General features: G+C 38.1%; 1 protein-coding gene and 1 pseudogene across 2 annotated transcripts in view; both read left to right on the top strand.

The window, feature by feature from the left end:
- MED13L (mediator complex subunit 13L) overlaps positions 1-25,562 on the top strand; it is a 272,112-nt gene that overhangs the window by 117,053 nt on the left and 129,497 nt on the right. The gene's annotated exons all lie outside the window — the stretch shown is intronic.
- Positions 6,447-7,399, top strand: LOC114231923 (transmembrane emp24 domain-containing protein 10-like; annotated as a pseudogene).

The following is a 25,562-nucleotide window of genomic DNA, read 5'->3' on the forward strand; positions in this document are numbered from 1 at the left end:
TATGAATAACAGTAGTTAAAAACCTATCCAAAGTAAATTAAAATGTTGCAGGAATAGTGTTAGTAATATGATAGTTTCCAAGTCAGTGCTGAGTCGGATCTCTGCTATTGCAAGACATTTAACTTTAGCGATAGTCACTTGTTATTGAGGATTATGGTTTCAGACCAGTTTTAGTAATTACCTGCTCTTCTGGATTCTTTTTTGTGATTAGACATGACTGTGATCGCTTGCTCTCTCAAACATGCCCTTCTCCACTTCCAAGATAGCAATATTTATGAGGGATGAAATTATTTTTGTTTATATGCACATATATCTGTAAGACTTCCTCATTTGTTAATGTGAAACTAGAGCTCTGAAGATGATGCTAGAAGAAATAAGAGCATCGTTAATAAATTCTGAAGATGGTTGTAACAGATACTTAATGAATGTTTAATGTGTCCCAGGGAATGTTGTGGGTACTGGTGATGTAGTCTTCAAACAAAGCAGGCAAATCTTAGCCTTCATTAAGCTTACATTCTAGTGGGGAAGGAGTGAGGAGAGAGAGACAAATATGTAGTATGTCAGATGGTGGTAAGCGCTTGGAGGAAAATAAAGTAGGATAAGGAGGATAGAGCATGCTGAAAAATGGGAGCGATTTGCTTTTTATTTCATGCAGGTTTTTTTTTTTATGGTATTTTTGTTCTTATCTGAGTTATAAAAATTGTTTTAAAGGTCCTGTCTGTTTTGAAACTGAACAATTCACACGCATCTATTCATTTAGTAAATATTCAGCAAGCATATTATCTTGTGCTAAGTACTGGATGAAATAAAAGACATGTCTCTACCCTTAAGGAGCCTTAAGTTAGATTGGGAAGATATTAAGCAAAATAACATTTTATGGTAATTGTAGAAGAGTCATTTACCATTTAAAAATTTTTTTTTTTCTTGGAAAAAGGTAAGCATAACAAAACATTTTAGCTTTGACTTCAAATGATAAACTATTTCACTTACAAACTGGGACCCCCTTGGTGGGATTATAATACCACTGAAAAGCAGTATTTTCTATGGAGATTGTGATATCCTTCTTGGGGAAGGGGGGAAAGGAGAATCTGCATTATGATGCATTATTTCCTGCTCACTGTAATTTGGAAAACCTACCAAGTTATTAATCTTCATTGAATCACTATTTGCTTTATCTTTTAGTTTACTAGTACACAATCACTAAGATATTGGGCACTACATAAAGTCCCCTTCGAAGTTTGAAATACTGGCATAGTTAACATTTGAGAAACATGCTTTATGATGCTCTTGATTCAAAAGGCCTTTGGTTAGCAGTGTGAAGGCTTGGCATATCATTCCATTTTCTGGGGGTTTTGTTTGGTGTGTGTGTGTGTGTGTATATGTGTGTGTTTTATGAAAACTCAGTGTCTCATCTATAGTCCATCCTTTTCTTGATCCCTTTGTTACAACTAAGGTGGTAATCATTGTGGATTCAGAGAATCCAGAAATATTCTTCAGTGATACTATGGTTTTGTGGTGTCTTCCATTAACCAAATGTGTTAATTGCTCTGAATTTCAGCATTTTCTTGTAAAATAGGCATTTAAATGTGGTTTGATTTGAAAACACAGCACTTTCTTTATATTTTAGATACTAAAAAATTCCCAAGACAGAGATTTTAGTTATCTTAAAATACCTTGAACTGTAGTGCCTCAGAACTACATTGATTAAAAAAAAAAAATTAAAAAAATGCTACAGAATAAAGCTTTCACACCTTTCACTGCCAGTTTGTAACCTTTGCTTACAATTATCTGGTAGGTCACAGTATGGCAGATTTTTTTTAAGGTATTATGACTTGACCAAGGTTTAGATACGTGTTAATTGAGCTTCCCCAGATTTATCCTGATGGCCACAAACAAAATATCTGGTATGGAAAGATAGTAATGTAATTCAGTAAGATAGTAATGTAAACCCACCTCACTGAGTCATAAAACTCTACTGCTAGGTGGAACCAGTAACAAGATGCTGTAGCTTTGGGAGCATTCCAGCTTAGCCTCTGCTTCTCTTGCAGAATAGAGCATTGAGAGAGAATTCCAGGGACCACCCAAGAGGTCTTTGGTTCTTTCACTTTCTTCATAGTCTTTTCCCTTCCAGCCTTCCATGTTATTACCATCCCATTCTCTATCCTATCCTCCAGTCTGTATCCCTAACAACATCAACAAACTCTGATATGTGTATATAAAGTAACCCTTGAAAACCATGAAAATTATTATTGCTTCCTCTGGCTAAGCTGTAAATACCTAGAGAATGGGGACTATGTTTCATAAAATTAATTTTTGTGGAGTAATTAAACCTTTTAAGATTTTAACTACTATAAAATTAAAATGGCTAATTTTTCGTTTTGTCAGTATAAAAGTATGGCAACCTATTTTAAGCTCTTATTATTTTCAAGGTATAATACTATATTCTTTAGATAAAGAAGAGCTATATAAATTAGATTGTTCTTATTCTCCAAAAATATAATCTAGATGGAGTCAGAATAGCATTGGGTGCTGTGTGTTGTTTCTCAGTCTTCAACATATATAATAAGAATATACCTGGGAAGCTTGTCAGTAAAATTTCAAGCCCATCTCCTTCATATTTTTTTTTAATATATTTTATTGATTTTTCACAGAGAGGAAGGGAGAGGGATAGAGAGCTAGAAACATCGATGAGAGAGAGACATCGACCAGCTGCCTCCTGCACAACCCCCACCGGGGGGACGTGCCCGCAACCAATGTACATGCCCTTGACCGGAATCGAACCTGGGACCTTCCAGTCCGCAGACCGACGATCTATCCACTGAGCCAAACCGGTTTCGGCCCATCTCCTTCATATTTTAATGTTATTTGGCATGCCTGAGAATTTCTATCTAACTTTTATACTCCCTGTGATTCTTAAGAGTTCTCAAAGGCCCATGCTTTTATTAACACTAGTATTATAAAAAATACCAGAGTTTTTTTTAAATATCTAGCTCATTTGTTAGCTTTTAGGCCTTGAAAAGTTACATAAAACTCGTTACCTCAATTTCTGTATCTGTTATATGGAGATTGTTATGGAGAGTACATTTTGTACTTGGAACTTTAATCATCACTAGGTAAATGATAGCTGCTGCCATTGTCACCATCACACCACCATCACCATTGTCATCTCATTACCAGCCATCTTGGTGACAAGAACAAACAAAATAGCTAACAGTGTCAGCCAGCTTGCCTAGAAATGGTGGAGACAATATCTGGCAGTATGAAATTCTCAAAGGAATTTGGGCTCTAATGGTTTGGGGTACTCATTTACAGAGATGGCACTCGAATTAGATTTTAAAGAGTGAACAAGATTTCCACAACTAAAGACAAAGTTGGAAGGTGAAGACTATTCTGTAAAATACAGAATTGTTTCAGAATAACTTACTTTTGGTTATTTACCTCAGTTATAGTCTGTTTATGCTAATTTAAAGTAATTGACATAGGTCAGTTGGTATCTTAAGTTTACTAAGGAAAATAAAATGTTGATGAAAATGTACATATAATGTGTTAAAACTGTATGATGTGAAAGTCACCAATTTATATTCACCATTGTTAATGAAAACACTAGAGGCCTGGTGCACGAATTTGTGCACAGGTGGGGTCTGGCTGGCCCACCCCTATGGGGCCCCATCTGGGAAGAGGGGCCATGGCCAGTTGGCTGGCCATTCCTGCCCCAGATCGGGGTCGAGGGACTGATCAGGGGTGAGGAGGCCGATCTAGGCCCGGATCAGGCTGGTTGACTGCCGCAGTGCACGTCATAGCCACCAGTCATTCTGGTTGTTCTGGTCATTCTGCCGTTCTGGTCACTGGGCTTTTATAGATAGATAGATAGATTTTAGAGATTTGGACACTACTAATTTGTAATAAATGCCTTATATTTATAGCATAAATAAATATAAATCAAGCAATTTTGTAGGTGAAATATAACAGTCAAAATGATATAAGCAATAAAAATGCAGATTTACAACATCGTATTTTATGCTACCTATTTACTTGAATGAAACTTTCTGCTCATAGCAAGAATTTGGTCCTGTCTGCTTTGAATCAGATTTGTTTAATTTTGCCCTGCCTGCTCTACTGTGGATGGTGTAATGACTCAGTTCTTCCACCATTTTCTCCTGTTTGAACTGCTGTAAAACTTTTCTTTGCACAGCTTACTGTAGCTTCATTTGGCCCTCATTTGGATCACACACACACACACATACACACACACACACTAAGTCTGTGGGGGAAACACACTGAAAATTGCAGTGACTTTCAGTTTTAAGGTCATTCTGATGAACCCAAATAAGCTTTAATTTTAAAATATACTTTTGTGAAGATAGAGAATGCAAGTATTGTGGATAGCTTAAGGATTTTCTAGAGACCCAATTTGAGGAACACTGAGTCTTTGCACTGATAGAAGGGAACCATAGCATTCAGTTCTGTTTCCTCATTTAACATCAAGAATCACACTGCAGCCAAAGGGATCTTTGAAAAACTGCCCTACTTAAAGCATTACAGAGGCTTGCTTGTACAATGAAAATAATTTCTAAGTGACTCATCAAGGAAGGCATACGGAACTCTGCATCATCTAGCTTTAGCCATCTGATTGACTTATTTCATACCTCCATGTCCCTTCCTGCTTTAAGGACTGTATTTGCTCTTCTCCCTTTTTGGTCAGCTTTTCTCTTATGTCCTCCTGAGCCTGGCTGTTTGATAGCATTAGGTCTCAGAACAAATGCTACCTCCTTGTAGCGGTCTTCCTGTTATCACCTTTTATGCAACAAACCACCCCGCTCTTGGTGGCATAAATGACAACCATTTTTTTTTTTAATGCTTACTGATATTGTTTGTCTCTGCACCATGATTTCTGAAGCCTCAGCTGGGGGAACTAGAACAATTGAATGGCTGAGTACTAGACTCACCTGGAAGCTTCTTTACTAATCTGACTTCAGGGCTCAGATGGCCCGAAGGCTGGGCTCCCCTGGGACTGCTGATTGGAGTCCCTGTAAGTAGCCTTTCTATGTTGTTTGGGCTTCCTTTCAGCATAGTGGCCTCAGGGTAGTCAGACTCAATACATCAGGACTTCTAGAGCAGGTGTACCAGTGAACATAGTGGAAGCTGCATGATTGTATTTTATCTCCCTTGGAGATCACATGACTTCACTTTCACCCTACTCATTGGTTGAAACCAACAGACACTACCTCTTAATGGGAGGAGTGCCAAAAAATTTAGGGTCATGTTTTAAAACTGTCATATTATATAAAGTAACACAATTCTGCCTCCATTGACCCGTCAAGCAATAGTTTTATTGACTTCATAGCATTTACCATGGATTGGAATAATTTTATAAAATAAAATTGTTTTTTATCTGCCCCTCAATTGAAATGCAAGTTTTATGAAAATAGAGACCACTTTCCTTCACGGCTAAATTTGTAGCTCTAGAGTAGTGCCTAGCTCATCATAGACACTCAGCAGGATGAATAAATACTATGTGAATTAAAGCCACATATCCAGTTTGTATTAGAGCAGAGACCATCCTAGTAGCCTTTCTGTTATATTTCTCATAAAATTTCCTATATTGATATGTATGTTGTAAATTATAAATTATTTCATTTCACTGAATCTATATATATCTTCGTTTATATTGTGCTTAGTAATGAAATCATATAACTTTAAAATTCAGTGTTTTTTACTGTTAATATACCACTTCTAACTTAATGGTTTATCACCCAAAGATGAATCATTCATATTGTGTTATAGTAAAATTAGTGTGAAGTAGTATAGTGGTTTTGTTTTGTGAATGAGGTACTGAGTCTGTTCTATCTGGGACAGTGGTGGTACTGGATGAGTTCCTTAGTTGCAAAAAACAGCTTTTTTATCATGCCCATAGACTGGGAGGGGGGGGGGGGCGGTCAGAACTTCAGGCACAGCAGCAAGAGGGACTACCAGTTTGTGCTCCAGGAGTCTAGGGGCTCCCCTGGAAAGACTCCACCCCTGGGAGGGACTCTGTGGCTAGGCCTGATCTCTTTGGGAGCTGGTCATTTTACTCCCATAGCTGGTCGTGGATGCTGGCTGTTGGCTGGGACCTCAGCTGAGACAGTTGGCCAGAACAACCACAGGGGCCTCTCCGGCTCCGTGGTTGGATCCAAAAACGAGTCTTCCGAGAGGCAGGATGTGGAGACTGACAGTGTCTGAAGCTTTGACACCGTCACTTTGGCCAGATTTTGTTTGTGGAGGCAGTTCCAAAGAGCCACCTGGATTCAGGGGAGGGAACATAGACCCTACCACTTGAGAGGAGACTGACAATATTACAATGTAAAAAGATCATGTAAGATAAGGTATGTTGTGACAACCGTCTATGCAAAGTAGGCTGTGTCGGTCTCCAAAACGGTGCCTGCGCCACTGGTAGGCAGAGGTGAGTCATGGGACCCACCATCTCCTCCCATCTGCCCATCAACTCCCACAAGTGCCTTGGCGAGGAGATCCACAAGGACCTGCTAATGACCAGCGCATACAAGATCACCGACCAATCTGGGGGCGCTGGCGGCCTGCGCACCCACCTCAAGATCACAGATCTGTTTGGTCATATTCTGTACTCCAAGGAGGATGCAACCAAGGGGAAATTTGCCTTTACCACTGAACATTATGATGAACATTATGGTATGTTCAAAGTGTGTTTTGAGAGCAAGGGAATAGGGTGGTTACCTGACCAACTCGTGATCCTAGACATGAAGCATGGAGTGGAGGCGAAAAATTATGAAGAGATGGCAAAAGTTGAGAAGCTCAAACCTTTAGAGGTGAGGCTACGATGCCTAGAAGACCTGTCAGAATCTATCGTTAATTATTTTGCCTACATGAAGAAGCGAGAGGAGGAGATGCGCGTTACCAATGAATCAGCAAACACTTGGGTCCTATACTTCAGCATCTTTTTCATGTTCCGTCTCATTGGACTAGCCTCTTGGTAGGTCTTCTACCTTTGCCAGTTCTTCAAGGCCAAGAAGTTGATTGAGTAATAAGGCCTACTCTCCTCCCACCTTGTATCTCAGCCTTCAGAACATCACTGGTTCTTGCCTGGCCTAAGGCATCCTATCAACAGCACCATGAAGGCACGTTGGAACTTTCTTGCCAGAACTGATGTCTCTTGGTGTGGGAGGACATGGGTTACCACCTACACCCAACAAGTCTTTGAGGGACCTCTTTTTAGCTTGATAGGATTTGGACTGGTTTTACCACAATAGCACTATTATTAGAGTCACCTGTGACAAAAAAATAAAAAATAAAAAATAGGGGTTACCTAGATAATGCAAAGCCAGCATTTGCACTGGGTTTCCTCATGTGATCTGTTTTCTTTCCTTTTTCCACTTGTTCACCAGCTTGGGCTTGCACTCTAGTTCCTGTACCAAGATTTGAATTACCACGTGGAACTTGTTTCATTCTCATTATCCTCTTTGGATTTCTGTGTGAAAACACCCTTAACTTTATCCAACCTTTAGCTGAAATGTTTAGGTAGCTGGAGGTGTCCTTTCTTAATTTTATGTCTCGTAAAAGGGTGATGGATGTGACATCTCATAGAAATGAGCTTTGAACTACAGATAACTCTTTTTAAAAATGTTCATTTTAGAGAATTAAAACATTCGTGCCCCCCCTTATCCCCCCCTCCCCCCCAAAAAAAGACTGTGTCAAACTGGTGAGCTGTAAAGTTGAGAGCCTGTCTGTATCCAGAGGCCTCAAATTAGTCACTGTGATCCTGGAGCCCATTAGGCTAGTTTTTTGTTGTTGTTGTTTGTTTTAAAGTAGAGTTGTAGTATCAACTTGATCTACTAGTATAGCCATGCTGCTTCTAGCTCTTCTCCATACATAGGGAGTCCCAGATTGTTAGGAGCTCGGTTTTTTTTTTTTTTTCTCTTTTAAATTTTTATTTAAAATGAGAGAGGGGTGGGGGAGGGAAGGAGGAAGAGAGAGAAAGAGACATCAGTTTGTTGGTGCACATATTTATATATTCATTGGTTGATTCTTTCATGTGCCCTGACCCTGACCGGGGATGGAACCCACAATCTTGGCGTATCGGGATGCCACTCTAATTAACTGAGTGCCCAGCCAGGGCATCCTATTTATACTCTTACTTAGATGAGCCTTTGCATTAAGAGTCCTACAGGCAGGAGGAGAGGGGGAGGCTTAGATTTGGATTCCAGTTGTGGCAGTGCTGACAGAAAGGGTGAGTGTTGCAGGTTAAAGTGCTATGTTTTATAGATGCACCTTGGGAATTTGGAAACAGGCTGCTCATGCAGTAAAATAGAGAAGTGTGGGAAGAAGAAGAAAAACTGCAGGACCTACCAGAACTCAGATCTAGTTTTGTTCAGTTGTGATAATGGCCTCTACTAGTTGGAAATTTTGCCCCTTCACTTATGTTCCTTCTATCAAATTACCAAGGATTTGTCTGTTTATGCCTTTATCACTATTAGTAAACCAGATTTACTCATGGTTGTCCAGAATTTCTAGTTCTTATTTTTCCTAATTAGAGAATTGGTACTATGCAGCAGGTAATGTTGAATTCATTTCCCCCAGTTAGTGACCTCCCCCTACCTTTTCACCCACCTTGTAGCTCAGGATTGGCAAGTAGTGAAATTGTAAAAGGAGCGGGCAGAAAGAAATGAGCAGAAAGAGAACCTCATTTCCATGTACAAATAGCATACTTAATTTGATTATAAGACATTTACTCCAAGTGTTAATATTGTGTGGTATCCTAAAACAATATTTTAAAAGAGATTTTGTGCTTTACACTAAGAATAGCATTACATTAGAGTTGTTGCAAAAATGACAAACTAATCCTCTTCCCAATAACTTGAGTAAATTTGGCAGGTTCCAGAGATGTGCAAGTAAAATAATGTGGCCATTCTTAACTTGGTGCTGATATTTCTAAAATGTGATTGCATTGGATTTTGAATGTATACACATGCACACACACTTACATGTATATGCATAAATATGAAGATTTTAAAGAAAAACCAGAACCTAAAACCTGGAGTTTTATCTCTAAGCATCTGTTAAAATTGACAATTCAGTAAATCAGTGTCCAGCATAATGCAGTTTATTTGATGAGGATTTGTGAAGGAAGTATCACCAGTATAATTTGTACATAGTATTGTAGCAAAACTATGATTTTTTTTTTTCTGTTTTACAGAAAGAATTAAACACTATGTTAGTGGACGCTGCCTTTCTAATTCTGAATCTTAAAATTATTTATTGATTAGTTGTGTGTTGTTGTTTTTTGAGAAAGAAGTATTAATTTTTTTGTTCCACTTGTTGATGCATTCATTGGTTGATTCTTGTATGTGCCCTGACCACAAATCGAACTTGCAATCTTGGCATATCAGGATGGACGATGCTCTAATCAACTGAGCTACCTGGCTAGGGCCCTCTAATTCTGAGTCTTTAGATGGCCTTTTCTCTTTTTAGTGATACATGCTTCGCTGGTCCATACTCTATAGAAGGCGTTTGATTATTTTGTGTATAATTTTCATAAGTAATCACTCCCTTTACTTATACTCTCTCTGTCCCCTCCAAAATAAACCTTAGAATTGGAGGCATACAAACACGGGGTGTAAGAGGGGAATGGAGAATAAGGAGGATTTTGTCCCCCTCGGGACATTTGGCAGTTTTTGGATACATTGTTGGTTGTCACTCCTCAGGGTAGGGTGCTGCTGGCATCTAATTGGTAGGCCAGAGATGCTGCTAAATATCTTATAATACACAAATCACTCCCTTACAACAAAGAATTATTTTGCTCAAAATGTCAATATTGCCCAACTTGTAAGACCTGAAAACCAAGCCCACAATTGATACTTTTTCTATGTACCAGGATATTACTAGTTAAACTGGTCATGAAACTCTAATAAGACCTTTGAGCACTATATATTTGTCATGTGTTTTAAGTGAAAATGCCACTTTAAACATTTGTTCTTTTCCTGTTCTTCTATTCGGTTCTTAGCTTTTGCCCAGTTTTGTCTTTTTTTTTTTTTTTTACAGTGGCATAGATACTTTCAGAGAGCTTACGCTGTACAATAATCCACATGTTCAACACCCACAGAATTGTCAAAGGACTGCATGCAGCTACTTACTGAATGCCAGGATTGCCTGCATTGTCTGTTGTAGGACTTCTGTAGTCACTAAATTATCAGTCCCCATACAGTACATCACAGGAAGTTGGCAGATACAATGATCCATCTGTTATCACACCCATCAAGTGCATTGGCTCAGAGGGAAACTGCTGCAGATTGGAGCTCAGTGTGTGAGAGAAGTAGTAAGATTCCAAGATGCTTATCATTCTTTCCAGAAAGTCCTTTCTGGCCTTTTGATGAGATTGATTTGCTCATTTCTAAAACTGGCTTTCAGTTTAGCTATTATTACGTTTTTATTAATATTTTCAGAAAAACTAGACATATTATCAAAGATACTTATTTTTCTGAGAATGAGGTTTCAGAATATCATTTCCCCTCCTCCCCAGGGATATTCTTGGTCAGATTGTCATAGAAATGAGCAGTGGAAAATTGAAACTGCACAATCTGGGGAGTTTTATTTTTAAAATAGTTGTTCTTAACTGGAACTATAGTGAAACAAGTATGAAACATTTTTATATTATTCCAATGTGGCAAAGAGTTTTTAGTTTTTTCCCCTTCAAACTTGAACAGTGTGATCAGCTTCAAAGTAGGAGGGTGTGATTTTCATAGTTTATACGAAATGCCTAGGTAGTTGCTTGTGAGTTTAAGTAACCCATTTGTTTCCTGGAAAGTCTGAGCTATTTAATGATACCAAGATCACTTATAGTCTCTGAGATCTTTCAGACAAAAGCATTGATGCTGTGCTCAATGGTGCTTTGAAGTTTTGGCGACTACCCTGGAGGTAAATGGGGAACTGCTGATGCTTCCTATCTTGTGAATAGTCTTATTTATACAGGGTTTCCCTTGGCAAGGCATAATGTCTGGTTTGGGGAGGCAAAAATCCACTTCCAAATTACTGTCTGTGTATAATATGTCTTTGACTTAATTTAAGTTCACCTTCAAAAGGGCAAAATAGTTAGAGAAAAAATTAAACAGGACAGTGTATGACTAATTGAAAGAAGAGGCCTTGTTTTTTTCCAGACTGAAGATACAAAATGAATATGAATAGTGAATAGTTGCTTAATCAATTCAAAAGAGCCATTGTTTCTTTTTCTTCTCTATTTACCTTATTTTTTAAGATTGCTGATGAAAATACGATTTTTAGTAATTTAGTACAGAGTATATATACTATTTGGGTTATCCCCAATTAGATAAAATACATCTTTTAAATTTGCCTCTCAAATTAAGAATTTATCACTGATTCTCATATATCTAGGTATACTTGATTTAAAAATCAATTTCTTTTAAAAATTTTTTGAGAGTCACAAAAATTGGATGTCCATGAATAGGCCAGAGATAGTTGAGAATAATTATATTGAAGCTGATATTCCAGGAAGTAAATATAAAATTGCTAAAACCTACATAGAAATGATTCTACAATATTTTTCTACAAAAATTTTTTTTTTTTTTATCTTTTGCTCTGCCTTCCTCAACACCTAAAGAAAATAGGTTTTCCTGGGCCTTTGTAGATGTGGCTTCAGATAACTACATAGAGACTTTGGCTAACTGTACCTAATAGAATGGAACAAATAACACATTTACCATATCTTATTATTTGTTTATACACATTATATATCAATGTAAAATGGGAATTTAACCACTTAATGTTACTCCATAATTATGTAACTTTATTTTGTTATTCCAAATTTGATGAACATGACTAATTGTCATTAAAAATTAGAGGACATTGTGAATTTAAAGCAATGAAAAGGCCTCATCAGTAATAATAACAACATGCTATAGAATTGATAACTAGAACAGTTATACTAGGTAAGATAAAGAGTTAATTCAGTTTTTAAATGTTGTTTATTGGGGTGGAAGTTTTATAATTTAGAATTGTCTGATTTTAACACACAAAGCCCATGGCTCACTTTATGACAGTAACTGCTTTAAATTGTGATAGTTTATTGTCATTATTGTAAGGCATTTTAATTTAATATATTTTTCTTGATCTTTCCCTCAAGAATTTTCCTCATTAGTCATTCTAATCTTGCTAATTATCATAGGTTCAAATAAGATCTTATTTTCATGACATCTTTCATCTGTACTTGTTTCTGCAGAAATGTTTTTGTGCTTTAATTATGACCCTATTTGGTTTCCATGGAAACAATATCAAATCACAACTTTGAGAATGTGTACAACTTTCCTTACATTATCAGTAGGGAAAAAACTATGTTTTTTACAGAAATGTCTATTTTGCATTGTGTCAGAATTCTTAGACTCATACTATATCATGCTACCATGTGCTGTATAACTCTTCTTGTCTTAAAAGTTTAACATTAAATTGTCCTTACATGGTAGGTTGCTTTTTGCTCCACTTTGAATGTTTTCCCTTCTGGAAGGCTCTCTGCAGTATAGTAAGCACACAAGTATTGCCATTCTCCTCCTGCATCTGGAGGTGGCATATTTCAGTGTGGGTGAAAAGACAGGTAGTAAACAAATACTTTGATATGGTCCTGTGCTCCAAAGCAATTGATAAGAAAGTAAGTGACTGGGAAAGGGCTACTTTAGTTAGGGAAAGCCTCTGGGAGGAGATGACATTTGAATTGAGACCTGAGAATAATCCAGCCAGATGCAGGGAAACAAGGGCAAAAGCCTTGAGCTCACTTTGTTGGAGAAACAGAAATAAGGCCAATGCTGCTGAAACTGTGTGTGTGTGTGTGTGTGTGTGTGTGTGTGTGTGTGTGTGTGTGTGTGTGTTTCAAATCAGGTTGTGTCTGTGTAAATAACTGATCTTCATTTCCCAGAGTATTTAAAGTTTTCAAAATTGAATTGTGTTAATGCAGAGGAATCTAGTAGTTTTGAAACACACCTATATGAACTAAAAATGTTGGCAGTGTTGGAATATTTAGGTCATTTATAAATTTTTTGCTTTGAGTTGGAAACTGCTTAGCTTGTTAAAAGTTTTGGATAAAGACAACTTTTTTCCTGGAAATGTTTTAATTTAAAGTATTGAGAATAATTTATTGCTTTCCAATATGTTGTTTAAAAAACACACAAAAAAACAGACAAATTATTTTTGAAGACTTGAAGGGAGAATTAGACATTCTGGCTTTAAAAAGTAAAGAATAATAAATATGTGATTTTTCTAAGTACCAGATTAATATAATAGAAATTCATGTGTGAACCAAGTAGTCATTTATTACTAAGAATTCATTTCAGTTAAATTTTTAACAACAATTTTTGTAATGACATGTTTGATATTGATTTTGTATTTTTCATACAGACAGCAGGGAAAGCTTATAGAAGTAACTTTTGATTAGTTTTGGGGAGTCATGCTTTTTATACAGTACAGAAGACCAAAATAAGAGAGGGAGACTCAGGCACTTTTAGAGTAGAAAGTATAGATGTTATCCTCTGTAATAAGACTTGTTACTTTAATCTAAATGATAAAATTTTAAACTTGTGTAATTCTAATGTAGTGTGGTACATGTCTAACTTCTCCTCAAAGCACACTTGTGTTTGATTGAATGCACATGAGAGCTCACTGGTGCACCTGTAGACACATGAAAGCTAGGTTGTAGATTTCCTAATTTCTAACTTGATGTGGTAGCACAGGTGAGAAAACTCTTAACACTCAACAGCTACTAGTAAAACTTGTCCAAGCATTTTTCTATTTATCAACTCTTGTTCCCTCTACGTAACCATTTTTAAAAAAAGCTATTTTAGGTCTCAGAGTTTGTGAGCCAGACCTAACCTTTTTCTATTATTTGTTTATTTGGTCCTTTACTAATTTAACAGAATTTCCCATCTGCAAATTGTTTTGCTAGTTTTGTAGCACATTCTTAGTATAAAATATAATAATGTTATATAGAAAGTTTAAAGATAGAGACTAACCATTTTAAAAAATATTTAACTATACAGTCTGCTAACCTTCAAAAATACTTTCAGTTATTTTGGTTTAACTATAATCTTTCAATTCCTGGCATTCATCTACCTAATAAAAGAGTAACATGCTAATTGACTGTACCTTCGTGACATCCACCAGCCAATCAGGAATGAGTATGCAAGTTAATCCAACAAAGATGGAAGGTTAATTTGCATAAGCAGGCATCAAGTGGCTGGGGGGCGGGACGGGACGCTTGCGTCGTCGCCATGGTGATGACGCAGGCATTCCGCACCACCCCAGCTGCTCTAGGCCTCTGGGCAGCGTGGGAAGGCGGGAACGTGGAAAGGCGGCCTCTCCGGCCAGAGCGAAGGTGATGCTGGCAGCCAGGGGAAGGAAGGCCCATTCTTGCACGAATCTTCGTGCATCGGGCCTCTAGTATATATGTATTTAAACGCATTTATTTTCCTGATGACTACCAAACTCACCATAAACAACCACCCAAATCTATATAATAAAACCCGAATATGCAAATAGATCGAAGGGTGGAACAACCAGTCACTATGATGTGCACTGACCACCAGGGGGCAAATGCTCAATGCAGGAGCTGACCCCCTGGTGGTCAGTGCGCTCCCACACGGGGAGCGCCACTCAGCCAGAAGCCAGGCTCACGTCTGGTGAGTACAGCGCTGGTGGCAGGAGCCTTTCCCGCCTCCATGGCAGCACTAAGGATCCCTTGGAGGATGTCCACCTGCAGACATCCCCCAAGGGGTCCCAGACTGTGAGAGGGAGCAGGCTGGGCTGAGGGAGGACATGCACCCCCCCCTCAAGTGCACCAAATGTCATGCACCATGCCTCTAGTAACACATATGCATGAAGCCACAAAAGACTGCAACTGCATGGGTGTATGGAGAAGTGGTTTACTTTTCAGAATCCCATAAAAAAAATTAACGCTACATGTTGTCAATATAATGTGGCTTGTGCTCTCCTCTCCCCCCCCCCCCCCCCAGTTTAAGTTAGAGCTTTTATATTTACAAATGAAACCTTTGCCAGGTGTAGTGATTGATGGAAGTTGGGTTAAATGATAGACTGATACAAAATAATTGCCCTAACCTGTTTGGCTCAGTGGCTAGAGCGTCAGCCTGTGGACTGAAAGGTCCTAGGTTCGATTCCGGTCAAGGGCATGTACCTTGGTTGCGGGCACATCCCCAGTAGGAGGTGTGCAGGAGGCAGCTGATCGATGTTTCTCTCTCATCGATGTTTCTAACTCTCTATCCCTCTCCCTTCCTCTCTGTAAAAAATCAATAAAATATATATTAAAAAATAAATAAATAAAATAATTGTATATTCCTGTTTTTAATCAAAATTACATTTTTTTTTTACTGTTTTATTTAAGATAGAAAGTGGGTCTTCTGTTTTTACCTAGCATTTTATGTAAAGGGAAACAAATTTGTAGAAAAGGTAGATAACGGAAAAAGTGGAGAGGATAAATTGTTTTGTAGTTAAAGTAAGATAATAGAAAAAGAGGAGGGCATTGAATTTGTAGTCCCATGGAGAAAGAAGTGGAGAAAGGGTAGGTCATTAAAAATTATGGTTAAAATTAAGATAAAAACATTCTGTAATTTTTACCTCCTAAGAATTGGATGTATAGAAAGAGATTTGCTTAATAAGGATCTAGTCTATTTGCCATAGATAGTCTAGCTTAAATGCAGGCTGAGGTACCCATTAGGTCTCAAGGACATGGCACTGAGCCTCGTCTAGAGAAACCTTTGTGTACGAAATCTTCATAGTACCGTAGTCATCTTTCTCTCTCTCGCTCGCAGATGTTATTTTTGCTACATTTGCTATTCTAACCTGCAGTTAAAAAAATAATTACTGTGTCAGTATGACTGGCAGCTCATATAGGAAAAATATGTTGTCTCTTAATCAAAGGTGATTACAGTTTTTTCCTGTCTATAAATGCGCTTGTTGTGTAACGAGAATGCATTAGTCTCAGACTGATGTACGAAATGAAAGGCAGCAAGAAGCAGCACCATTGTTATCACTCCAGGCGTGTCTAATGAATCGTGTTTCCATGTTCTCTCGGTCACGCCGTAGAGTGCCCTCAGCCAGGGCTAAGCCTCCTGTAAAATGGCCTTTTAGATTATTGTAGCAAGAACAGAAATGCTGGATGAGTGGGGCTGGGGAGAGAATACCAACAAGACAGCTGCATTTCAAACAGTTACAGCTGCAAGGATTACTCACTATAATAGCAGTGACAGACAACTGTTTGAGCTTTAGTGTAAAAGGCAATTTGGGGACTTGTCCTGTCAGAATTTTAGTAGCAATCTGGCAACGTGTGTGTATGTGCACACGCACATGTGGGCATGTGTATATATTTCAAATCAGGTTGTGTCTGAAGAGTGGAAAGGAAATATTTTTTATTTTTGCTGCTCAACTCTGTCAATGTTGAAATCAATAGTGAGTTATCCTGATGAAAGTCACTGTCTTAGAGGAAGTTTATAAAATGTTTATTTTGTAGAATTGATGGACTTAAATTAAGTATAACTGTTCTAACTGAACCACATACTTGGTTTACTTTTTGTTAATTTAATTTTATCTTGGGATTCCTGTCCTAATGATCTTTCTTTCTTGTCGTTTTGCATGTCGCATATAGTTTTAAAGCGTATAGTTGTTTAATAAATAATAGTAGCCTTATTTTAAAAATCTTTCAAATATGATGCATGCTTATAGAGGAAATGAATGTTCATTGAAGAATACCTGGGAAATACATGGGTAAAGAAAAGTAATTGTTCAAACAACCTAAGAAACTGTTAATTTTAATGGCTATTCGTCTAGGTCTTTATTTGTTTATGCTTACTATGTAACAAAATTAGAGTATATTAATAGCTTTAAAGTGTAAAAAAGTAATAATTATCTAAAAATCTTTAAAAGCAGTAGCAAATGGGGCAAATTTCGTCCTTAGAAGTCAGTAACAGCCATTGTGCAAGTTTTCTTTTTCACTGTGTAGCTATTAAAGTAACATTATAGCCTGACATTTTTTCTGTGGCACTTGTCTTTTGAAGGTCTTGTTTCATTTATCTAGAAATTTAGTTTTATGGTCTCCTTCAATTTAAAGTTTAGTGGCTTTACATGGAGTCCTATGATCCATTGAAATGCTAACTTGGGTCATGTCTCAACTGTTACAATGCTGCCTGGAAACCATCATTAAAATTCTGGTTATCTTGTAACTGGCAGAGAACTCATGCTGTCAGATTCCTGAGTAAGATATTATACTGTTAAGATTTGAGTCACAACTCTGTTTCTATATGATGAATATTATTAGTGTTCATAATCATTTAAAGTTGCAAATAGGTCAAAACAAATGAAGCATTTTGATATACATCTTCTCATTTGATGAATTGACATTGGGAAAGTTAAAATCCACTTTCAACATAGATTTGTGAAGTGATGCCAAATATTCTATACCCACAAGCTATTCAAGAAAGCCAGAGCTCTAAGTGAGTTGAATTTGATATAAGTAATAAGCCCATTTAGTTATTAATGACATCAAATATAGATTTTGCAAGCCAATCGATGGTGGTGTAACTGTGATTAATCAATAGTGTTGTATGTAATTGGATTTTTTATGGGTTAATGCTATTTTTCAGAATTAATATAGCATTATGCTACTTTGTTACAATTTTTTTGTAAGTCAATTTTAAGAAAACAGATACTTAAAAATTCTCTATATATTTATCTTTATTTCATTTGATGCAACCCATAAAATAAATTGATAATGTTTTCTTATAATGTTTTCATAGAGTAATTCTTAGGTAGTACATTTAATAATTAAAAACTGTTTTAAAAAACTGGTCTGTTTATATTGCAGATAAAGGTGAAAACAAAGGCAGCGGGGCAAATTGGTGTCAGGGCTGCTCTGTCTTTAGCAGTTTGTCACTGAAATTTAACTGGAAAATAATATTGTTTCATGGGCCTTGCTTTAATCTATTTGTATTTCTGGAGTTTGAAGCAAAATTTGATTTTCAGTAATTTTAATGGCTGAATAAGGAGTGCCATCCCTGAAAGTGCTCCCCCCCCCCCCCAATATTTGCAATAGCCAATGCGGTTACTGAACTCAATGTTCTGGATAATAGGTTTCATTAGTTTTGATGCCTGAGGTAAAAAAGCAGTAGGTGGGAGTAAGAAATGTTTTTGATGTCTAGACCTTCATTTCAGCTGTTGCTGCAATATGATACATTAAAAGGAAATATGTATCATAGCTCAGAGGAAATATGTATTCTTTGAAAGTAATTCTACTTTTAAACTGTGTAAGTCAGGGTGACCTGAATTCTAAAAGGATGAGCTTGAATTTCTTCAAGGTTTCACAATCTTTATGCTCCTTCCCACCCTATTCCATTCTCCTTCCTCCCATTTTTCCCCTTCAAGTAAAGTGTGCCAGTTTCATTTGCCCAATTGGAAGAGATATCTTTCCAAGATCTCTGCTGGGAAACACAAAATCATTGAAGTATATGCTGCTTTGATATTTTGCCATATTGACTTTTTTCCTGACACTTTCATATGGTTTTTCTTTCAGAACGCTTATTCTGCAAGGAGCATGCTTTGCAAAGTTGATAGTTTTGTATTATGATTTGTGAGGACTTGGAAAAATAATTTGGGCACTGAGCAATAATTACTGCTATTTAAATTTTCATTTCTTCTGCTAAAACTTTTATGTCGTACTTTCGCAATTTAAATATTTGATTTTGGATTACTATTTTTAAAAAGGTTGAATAATAGCAATTTAAAATATTCTGATTATAGCTTTTACAATACAAATGAGATAACATTTCTCTTTGTAAATAGGCAGCTGTCGCAGTGCTTAGTTTCATTTTTCAGTTTCAGTGGGGCCGTCATAGACAACAAACAGTAGGAGAAGGTTTTAACTTAGGAATTCTTTGCTTTAGCTGATTCTTGCCACTCATTATGGTATACATATTTTAGGTCTCTTGGTGCTTTTTCTTCTGAGCCTATTAACAAAATTTTAGAAAAATTATCTTCTATTATATGTAAATAGATTTATGAATATAGTCTATAGAGATAGTCTTCTTGCAACTTTATATTCTGAAGTAATAAGGATTTAAGTTGAAACTTGGAAGATCAAAAGAATTAGAAAGGCTTAAAAAATGGAGATAGTATATACCCTGGGGAGATTGTAGGTTTCATAAAGACAGGTGCCAGCACCTGCTGGTCTCATCACCTTTTTGGGAGTTGCTTTTCTACTCAGTCCACCTTGGAAGGGAAATAGGGGATTAAGTAGTAAATGCATCTTATGTCATTTGTAGAAACAACCCTTAACCTAGACTAACTACTTTCTGGACCTCCCCCCTCTCTTCCCTAATCCTAAAGGATACTTTCTGAAGAATCTCATATCAAATAAATGAAGTACTGGCTTAAATTTTACCTTGGGAGTAGGATGTCTCAAATAAATTAGTTTTAAAAGCTATTATGTGATTTTTCTCTGACTTTCCTATGGAGCTGTACAAATAGATTGCAGAAGCAATTTCAATTTTGTTTAACTTTTGAAAAGGTTACTTGCAGCTATTAGAAAACATTAATTTAAAGTGCAAATGGTGGATCCAAAGGGTAATTTAACTTCAGTGTTGAAAGTTGCTTTTCTAGTCAGTAATAAGAGTAAAAGGAGGGGGGTGAGGTGAGTTAACACTAACCCTATGGAGATGTATGGTTTCATGGAAGGAACATGGGTGTTAGAGTCAGAAAACTTGGGTTTGAATCTCTTCTTTGCCATGAATCCACTTAACTAGATATAAGGATTTTTTAGGTTGAAGCTAATACAAATGAAATTTGAAAAGTATGTGTACTCATAATATCGGGTCAACTCAACACATGTTATGAGTATTTGAAATGTCCTAATCACTGTAGCTATGAAAATAACCTCCCTTGATGAGTTTAAATAATAAAATAATTCATATGTTTACTATTTCTAAAAGTAGATATAAAATCCATTTAGCCGTTGAGTGTAGTAGCTATGTTTAACTCTAGATTCTTTTTTTAAAAAAAATATTTTTATTGATTTCAGAGAGGGAGGGAGAGGGAGCAAGAGATAGAAACATCAGTGATGAGAAAGAATCATTGATCGGCTCCCTCCTGTACGCCCCCTACTGGGGATCGAGCCTGAAACCCAGGCATGAGCCCTTGACTGGAATCAAACCCGGGACCCTTCAGTACACAGGCCAACGCTCTATCCACTGAGCCAAACTGGCCAGGGCGCTAGATTCTTGAACTGAGTTGTGTAACTTTGGGCAAGTTTAAGATTTTTAAGCCTTAGTTTTCTCATTTATATAATGGAGTTTAGAATGCACTGTATTGGTCAGAATTCTTAGTTGCAAACTAACAAAAGGAGTTGCTTAAAGGAATTGTTCACAGTTATGCAGCACTGACCCAGATATGGGTCAGTGCTGCATAACTGGCTTGATGAGAAACTAGCGCTATCACCAAGCACAAGATGCTGTGTATCTACACTACTTTAGCAGCAAACTTTATCTTTCAGCCTCTACTTTCAGTGCACATAGAAAGACCTCTGTCCTTCCACTCCCTTTGTGTCACTAGATCCAGAGTCAGAGATGTGTGCAGTAGCATCTAGTGAAATTGAGGATGTATATCCTTGTCCACATTCTCCAACCAGAATTCACGAAGTAGCTAATTCCCAGTGACAGGAAGAAGTCAGATGCTGAGTGGCTAAAGTGAATGTCACATGTCCTTCACTCTGACTCATAGTGTTGTGGTGAAAAGTGCTGTCCCACAGATTTCCCATGTCCCTTTGTTATCAACCCCTCCCACTATTCCAATACCTGGATACCTTTGCGAGCAGTTTATATGACTTTAAGTTTGCGCTTGCAAGAATGTCATATGAATGATTCACATAGCATGTGGCTTTTTGAGTAAGGCTTTTTTTCACTGAGCATACAATGTTTGATTGTATCACTAGTTCCTTTTTGTATATAGTATTCCATTGTATGGATTTTCTACTGTTCATCCTTTCTTCAATTGAGGGATATTTGGATGGTTTCCAGTTTTGGGCAATTATGATAACAATAATGATAAATATTTGTTAGTGTTTCATGTGAATGTAAGTTCTTATTCTACTTAAATATATACCTAAGAGGGATATTGCTGGGCTGTATGGGCAAGTTTAGAAAATCTGGCAAAGTCAACCTTTCCAAAGTGGTTGTACTATTTTTGTATTCCCATCAGAAGTATATGCCAGTTCCAGTTATTTTGTATGCTCACTGGTATTTTCAGTTTTTCTTTTAAGCCAGTTTAATGGGTGATAACTCATTGTGATTTCAATTTGCATTTCCATGATGACTAGTGATGCTTTGAGCATCTTTTCATGTTTTTATTTGCCATTCATATATGTTCTATGGCCAAGTGTTCAAATCTTTGGACCATTTTCTAAAACTGCCTTTTTTTTCTTAGTGTTGAATTTTGAGATTTTTAAGAAAAATCAAAAATAGCATATTATGAATACAGGTCCTTTAAAGTAACATAACTTATTCATGTTTTTTGAAGAGCAGAGTTTTTCAGTTGATGAAGCCCTATTTAATTGTTTTTGCCTTATGGATCATGTTTTGGTGTCACATCTAAGAAATCTTTGCTTAAACTAAACTTATAAAAAGTTTCTTCTATATTTTCAAAATTTTAGTTTCACATTTCGTTTTATGATCCATTATGAGTTAAATTTATATATGGTGTGCAGTAGGGTTTGAGGCTTTGTTTTGGTATAGGGATATTTACTAATTCCAATACCATTTGTTGAAAAGACTTCCGACCACGGAACTGCCTTTGCACCTTGTTTGAAAATCAGTGACCATATCCTTGTGGGTCTGTTTCTAGACTCTCTATTTTGTTCTGTTGATCTATATATCCTTTCTCTTATACCACACTGTCTTGTCTATTCTAGCTTTAGAGTAAATCTGGAAATCAGGTGGTATAAGTCCTTCAACTGTATTTTATAACATTGTTTTTATAACATAGTTTCTTTGCCTTTTTTTTCTTTCACTTAAATATGTAGACTGAGCTTGTCTATTTCTATAAAATATCCTGCAGAGAATTTGATCAGAATTCAGTTGACTCTAGATTGTTTTGGGAAAAATTGACATCACAACAATAATGATTTTCCTAGACCATGATGAATACATGCTTCTGCATTTATTTGTCTTTTATTTTTTTCATTAATATTACAGTTTTCAGCATATCGATCTTGAACATTATTTGTAAGGTTTATATCTAGGGATTTCTTGTTTTTTGGTGCTGTTGTGAATGGTACTTAAAATTTGTTAACTTCTAATCATTTATTTCGGTATATAGAAATATGATTGTTTTGTGTCTATTGATAGTATTTTATAATCTAGCTAAACTCACTTTTAAGTTTAATAGCTTCTTTTGTTGATTCTTTAGGATTTTCTGATAGTCATGTCTTCTGTGCATAGTTTTATTTCTTCCATTCCAATCACTGTACCCGGTATCATTTTTTCTTGCCTTATCTATACTAATAAAAGGGTGATATGCTAATTAGACCGGAAGACCTTCCGGACATCCTTCTGGACAAAGCCATGGTGGTGGGGCTGAGGCAGAGGTAGTTAGGGGCGATCAAGCCAGCAGGGGAGGGCAGTTGGGGGCGATCAGGCTGGCAGGGGAGGGCAGTTGGTGACAAGCAGGCTGGCAGGAGGGGCAGTTGGGGGCGAGCAGGCTGGCGGAGGCGGGGGGCCAGCTGGGGGTGATCAGGCCGACAAGGGGGCAGTTGGGGGCGATCAGGCCAGCGGGGGGAGGCAGTTGGGGGCAATCAGACCAGCGCGGGGGGGGGGCAGTTGGGGGCAAGCAGGCCGGCAGGGGGCGGTAGTTGGGGGCAAGCAGGCCAGCATGGGGGGCAGTTGGGGGCGATCAGGCCAGCGGGGGGGGGGCAGTTGGGAGCAATCAGGCCAGCAGGGGGGGAAGTTGGGGGCGATCAGGCGGGGGGGGCAGTTGGGGGCGAGCAAGCCATTAGGGGGGGCAGTTGGGGGGGAGCAGGCCTGTTGGGGGGCAGTTGGGGGCGAGCAGGCCGGTGGGGGGGGACAGTTGGGGGTGAGAAGGCTGGCAGGGGGTGGGCATTTGGGGACAATCAGGCTGGCAGGCAGAGTGGTTAGAGGTGATCAGGCAGGCAGGCAGGTGAGTGGTTAGGAGCCAGCGAACCCAGATTGCGAGAGGGATGTCCGACTGCCAGTTTAGGCCAGATCCGGGACATCCCCCAAGGGGTCCCAGATTGGAGAGGGTGCAGGCTGAGCTGAGGGACACCCCCCCTCCCCCCCGTGCACGAATTTCGTGCACCTGGCCACTAGTTACTAGTATATTGGCTGAAATTTCCACTGTAAGTGGAATAGGAGTGATGAAAGCAGACATCCTTGCTTGGACCCAGGATCGAACCCACAACCTAGACATGTACCCTGATTGGGAGTTGAACCTGCAACCTTTGGTGCACGGGTCAACGCTCCAACCAACTGAGCCACCTGGCTTATTTTAAAGTATGTTTGACGATTTTAACTTTAAAAGGTTTTTTTAAAATGTGCAGAATGGGTGTTACCAACTTGGAAACAACTGGGCACTCACTTTACAAATGCTGCATCACCAATACTTTGGCACAAAAGACTATTACGTAGTGAAATACGGACACCAGCGACTAAGTTGTGTGATTCATAAGAGCTGGACTTTGAATGTTGATGAAGTATTGGGAATTTTAAACTTATTTCTTTGAATATATTATTTGTTTTATGTACAACAGTAATTAAAAATATATCTCAATTTAAGCTCTTTAAATAATTACAAATTAAAAATTCTAAGTGTTAAGTACCATGTTATAGTTTAATTGGCAGCTTCATTCCACCCTTCTACTCTTAGTGACCTATAAAATAATGATACTTCTTAAAATTGATGATGTTTCAGAATCAGTGAAACACATTGGGAAAGCAAAGAAAAGCAATTACTATGAGATGTTTCTTTTATTGAAATGTTAGTTGTCTTTCTTACCTAGGAAAAGCTTTGAGAACAGATTCATGACCCCTTCAGAGAATTGTAAAAAAACTTAGGGATGCTTTGTCTTGAACAGAGACAATCTGTTGGTAGGAGGAATGTTTGTTTATTTGTTGTATTTTATTTTCATTTCTGTAGTTATACATAAGAGAAAATGTTTCCGCCAGAGGTTGTTCTGGGAAAATTTGGTAAATCATGATGAGCCATATAGGCAGGAAAATAGTTTTCTGACATATGAGGACAAAAAATATTTATGTAGTTTTATCATTAAAAAAAAAAAGTCCTATAAATAAAACCCATGAATGTAGATACACTTCTTCAAATTCTACCGGATTGGAGAATATGGAGATGCATTTTAAGATGCCAATTAGAGTGATAAAAGCATTAAAGATGTATTGTGGATTTAACCTGTGTTTTAATTCTGTCAGAATTTTCACTGGTGAATGCTTTTGTCAAGATAACAACAAAAAGGGACAGAAAATTTTCTTCTACAAATGTCGTTTTCATCCTTCCAATTTTTCGCAATCTTGAACTAATACAATTTGAAAGAAAATTAGCTATCTTCTCTAGGGTGTTTATATATATATATACACACACATATACATACATACATACATACACACACATACACATACATACATACACACACACACACACACACACACTTTAATATATTTTATTGATTATTTTTTTTAACAGAGGAAGGGAGAGGGATAGTTAGAAACATCAATGAGCTGCCTCCTGCACACCCCCTACTGGGCATGTGCCTGCAACCAAGGTACATGCCCTTGACCGGAATCGAACCTGGGACTCTTCAGTCCGCAGGCTGACGCTCTATCCACTGAGCCAAACCGGTTAGGGCTTATATATTTTTACTAGAGGTCCGGTGCACGAAATTCGTGCATGGGGGGGGGGGCAGGGGGTGTCCCTCAGCCCAGCCCGCACCCTCTCCAATATCGGACATCCCTCTCACAATCCAGGACTGCTGGCTTCCATCTGCTCGCCTGCCTGCCTTCCTGATTGCCCCTAACCGCTTCTGCCTGCCAGCCAGATCACCCCCTTACCACTCCCCTGCCAGCCTGATTGATGCCTAACTGCTCCCCTGCCAGCCTGTTTGCCCCTAACTGCCCTCCCCTGAAGGCCTGGTCACCCCTAACTGCCTCCCCTGCAGGCCTAGTCACCCCTAACTGCCCTCTCCTGCAGGCTTGGTTGCCCCCAACTTCCCTCCTCTACTGGCCTGGTCACCCCTAACTGCCCTCCCTGCAGGCTTGATCGCCCCCAACTGCCCTCCCTTGCAGGCTGGTCCCTCCCAATTGCCCTCCCCTGCTGGCCTGATCACCCACAACTGCCCCCCCCCCCCTGCTGGCCATCTTGTGTCCACATGGGGGTAGGATCTTTGACCACATGGGGGCAGCCATCGTGTGTGTTAGAGTAGTGGGCAATTTGCATATTACTCTTTTATTAGATAGGATAGAGGCCTGGTGCATGGG

The sequence above is a fragment of the Eptesicus fuscus genome, chromosome 23 (genome assembly GCF_027574615.1).
Source record: "Eptesicus fuscus isolate TK198812 chromosome 23, DD_ASM_mEF_20220401, whole genome shotgun sequence".
Classification (NCBI taxonomy): domain Eukaryota; kingdom Metazoa; phylum Chordata; class Mammalia; order Chiroptera; family Vespertilionidae; genus Eptesicus; species Eptesicus fuscus.